The sequence below is a fragment of the Octodon degus genome, unplaced genomic scaffold (assembly GCF_000260255.1).
Source record: "Octodon degus isolate 3935 unplaced genomic scaffold, OctDeg1.0 scaffold00022, whole genome shotgun sequence".
Taxonomy (NCBI): domain Eukaryota; kingdom Metazoa; phylum Chordata; class Mammalia; order Rodentia; family Octodontidae; genus Octodon; species Octodon degus.
The window spans coordinates 13,462,883-13,467,219 of record NW_004524598.1 but is presented as its reverse complement, the minus strand read 5'-3'; the positions used below and the strand labels follow the sequence as shown (position 1 = coordinate 13,467,219).

At 43.7% G+C, this 4,337-nt stretch overlaps 1 pseudogene; it reads left to right on the top strand.

Annotated features, from left to right (window-relative positions):
* The first annotated feature begins 2,739 nt into the window (after positions 1-2,739).
* Positions 2,740-3,409, top strand: LOC111815845 (annotated as a pseudogene).
* Positions 3,410-4,337: the final 928 nt, after the last annotated feature.

The window sequence follows — 4,337 nt, the reverse complement described above, 5'->3', positions numbered from 1 at the left end:
TTCTTTAAAATAGCTCTAAAATGGGAGTGATAATATACTTAAGAAACAAGCACCAATGTAAGTCACAAGAAGCTTATGAAGTTTTTCAAGAGCTAGGAAAGAAATACCTAGGATTCACCCCAAAAGGAACCTCCTACCGGGTGTGGTGGCACACATCTGAAATCCCAGCACTTGATGGCTGAGGCAGGAGGATCTCCAGGAACTCAAGGCCAGCCTAGGCTACAAAATGAGTTCAAGGCCAGCCTGAACTGCTTAGTCTCAAAAAGACAAAGAAAACACAGAGAGGTAGTAGACTCTACAGAGAAGGAAAGGGGATGTGAGGAAGAGACAGAGGAGGGCAGGGAGCAGGGGGGATAAAAATGGCCAAGACATGATATACATGAGTCGAACCTCCACACTGAATGTAATTAATGTATATCATAATTATATACTAATATTTGTTTTATTACTGTAGCTTTCAAATTGATCTTCTGATATAAAATAGATCAAGGCAAATGTGTTCATTTCCCCTACATGCAGTTCTCTTCTTTGCTGGTGATTTAGTCACTGATGCATTTTATACCTCTGAAGTTGGAACTCAGCAACACACACTCAAAATGTCATGGCAGAAGAGGGGCTGGAAGGAAGTAGTGAGCTTCTACCATTTGCCTGAGGAGATGATTCTGTCCCAGGAGAGTCCTGGGTGCCGTGATCTCTACAAAGGGCATCCTGATCACACAAGGGCCTCAAACTCATGGCACTGGGAGGGAAGCAAGACACAGGAGGACTTCCACGGTTATGTAGGGCTAGGGCTCCTGTGTGGGTTCAGGGGCCCAGGAGAGACGGCCAGTGGGCTATGACAGAGCAGCTGAACTTGGAATCTGGCCTGCCCCAAGCACTAGACAGAGGGTGTGTCTGAGCTGGAGGTCAGAGTCAGTAATACAAAATTTCAGCTACACAATAGAAATAAATTGAAGCCCAGTCTCCTAGTGCCCTGCATTCTCTACAGACCACGCTGCCTGGACTGGACTGACTCAGGCCTAACCCCTGCTCTACTGGTGGTTTATGAAGTACCCAATATACATCAGCAGTCACCTATGGCCATAAACAGACCATGTAAAGCTGTACAGAAACGATCCCGAGCTCCTGCAGCTACCCCTGAGGTTGCCAGAGGAAGAGCTGCTTCTTGGGTACAACCAGCAATGCAGACTACAGGGCGTGAACTCTTTGAGTCAAGAGTGTATTTTTGTGGACAAAGCTACAAATATAAAAAGGAAAAGAATGTCTGTCCACCTGTGGTACCTTGGACGATTAATTTAATGTGTTGAACCTCAGTTTTATTCCTGTAAAGGGGAAGAAACATGCAGCTTTATTCACAACAGCCAAGATATGGAATCGACTGAAGCATGTATCAATAGATGAACACGCACAACGGCCTGTGTGCAGTCACCATACAGCCTTTTAAAGATTCTGTTCATTAAACTAAGATAGGTATACAAACAGGTTATCAGGGCCTTGGGGAGTGGGGTTGCGGAGATCCTGGCCAAAAGATATAAATTTTCAGATACACAGTCGAGGTAAATTCAAGAGATCAAGTACACCATCATTGCCCAGAGCAGAGTAGATTTTAAGCACTTTCACCACCAAAAAAGGGAGAAAAGCATCCCTCTGCTGTTTGGTGAGTGTAATTTTAGCAGCGTAATTTGGAGTACTAGAATTCAGTGTGTCCCAAAGTTATTTCTCACCTACTCAGACATGAATAATGTTGGACAAATTATCAGGTCAAACAGTACATTAAGGCTTTTCATCAATAAAACGAAAACAGTGTTAACATCAACATTTATGCAGCTAATCCAAGTGGGCCAGGTGACTCGGCAGGCAGGCCACTTCCTCTCTCCGCTGCAACCTCTCCACGCAGGCCTCAGAGTTGTAATTCAGCCTAGCTAAATAGAGTCCAGCGCAGTTAAAGAAAAGTTGCTATCCTATTGAATACTCTGTGATAATTTATAAAATAGATTCTCATCATAAAAAACCAAAATGTAAGCAAATTACCTAGTAGACAGTGCCAGTGGTTGATAAATACCCAATGCCTCTCAAAGAGAAAAAGGAGGTGTTTGTACACAAAGGCCTATAAATATTACTGATTGTTTTGTATAACTTACAAACAATAATAGAATATGCAGTACTTTTTGTTGTGCATTCTGTATAACTAATTGGTCCCCAGAGAATGCTTTTGAGATTTTTCCAGAACTTTTGTATCCTTAGTCAATCTCTGGTTCTGATTCAATTATGACTTGACAAATGGAGTCCTATGTCCATCTGTTTTCTAGTAAATCAATACATTTATTGTTAATCAATATAATATGTGATCTATGTTTAAAGTATTTGTCATCCTGGAACAACACATAGGCATTAAATTAAGTCAAGCAGTTCGGCCTGGCAGGCTTCAGGGTCCCAGGCAGAGCAGTTCCTTTCTCTGCTCCGGGATGATCATCCACGAGAGCCTCTCCTACTTCTGGAGCCCAGCCAGGAGGCAGTGTCCCCAGTACCTGGAGTTGGTGACCTGAGTCCCACATGCTGAGAAGGCCTGGGCTGGCTCTGAGCAGCCAGTCCTCAGTCTGAAGAACCAGGTTGAGAGTGGAGGCTCACAGTACACCTATGGGGTCGTCAGGAGCGTCCAAAGAAGCCCCTTAGCTAAAAGCTCAAAAAACCTAAATATACCAATGATATACTTGTATGTTTATTACAGAAATAGTAAGGATGGGATTTACTACAGAACAGAGAAACCAGTACACTATTTATCCACTCTCCAAAACAGGTTTTCACATGGGCTCAAATGCATGACATAAAGATGTGAAGTTTGTCATCCTGATGCAAAATTTTTATCAGCAGAAGCAAGCTCTCAGATGTTGCTTTAGCTTCCAAAACCTTATTCCATCTTTTCCAGTGTAGAAAGCATTTATGTAGAGTTGTCTATGGGCACAGATGGCTTTGTTGGACGAGCCAAACAAAGCCTCCTTCTGCTCCTCAACACGGTCCTTACTCTCTAGGCCCATCAAGCCAGTTCCCATAAGGAGAGAGCTTGGGAGCAACTCACCATGGGATGCAGTAGGTTGTGTCCTGGCTTAATCAGGAAGTGCATGCCCTTGCCTTCTTGCTCCAGGGCTCTTATGTTCAGAACAGGCCTGGAGCCATCCATAGGAAGCAGTTCTGTGTCCTGCAGCCTTTTCGTCTCTCCCCACTGCCGGTATATAGAGCAGTCATGGATAACCTATGGCTGCATGCTGCAGAGGGCTGTTTGTATCACTGAAAGTTCTAGAAGGTTCACCATCATGGCTATGGAGGTTTCTTGGGTTGTGCACACTTTTCTAAAGCTGATGAGCTGCTGCAGGAGTCTGGCAAGGAGCCCATGGACTGCAAGGTGCCGTGACCTGCACTGAGTGGTGATGTCTCCAGAGGTGGTTTTCAAGGAGCTGCTATTGAAGTTATGCAGTTATTAAAAAGTTCTGTATTCTTAAGCACCCTGTGCTAGGGAAGAAAACCTCCATAAAGCAGGCCAGAGCCAGGCTGCCTGGGGATGGCATATTTACCCAGCTATAAATAGGAGATATATTCAACCATCTCTGTATGTCTCAACCTTCCAGGTAAGAGGAGGGCCTTTAAGAGGACAAGGTCATTTGCTTGAAAATAGCCATGTTTCCCACAAAGGCAGGAGGCCAAAGACTCACTTGGTTCTCTCCAGCTCTGCTCCCTCATGGTTAAAGGGGAAGACCCACATCTTTTGGTACAGCTCATAGTTTGCTACCTGCTGCTACTTATTTTTACCTGCAGGTCAGGCTTCTTAGGTTACAAGGTGTTCCATGATTTTTCTTAAAAAGACCTGCCCCAATATCTTTTAAGAGGCCTCATCCCTCCTTCTTCCAGGAAGGTTGAAGATGTTTGAGGAAGTCTGAACCAGAAATTGGGAATTTCCTCCCTGTTTGTCTTAGAGGTGAATATGCTTGAGGATTGGCCTCAGTGTGAGTCTTAACAGAGAGACAGTCTACAGACAGATGGGTCTTTATGCTGGGTCCTTCCTGGACTGGAAGGTGGGAAGCTACACAAAGAGGAGTAAAAGAGTTTGTTTTTAATCAAGAGTAGTGGTTTTCTCCAAGGGCTGTCTCAAGGTTTAGGAGAGTTAAGGTCACAAACTGCCAAGTAGTGTTTGTTTTCTATTTTGTTTTGTTTTGTTTTGCTTTGCTTTGCTTTGCTTTGCTTTGCTTTGGTTTTAAATGAAGTGAAATTACTTGGGGCTATGTTTTTCTGCAACACTGGAGAATTTAACCTTCTTTATAGAATACTTATGCAGATACATATTG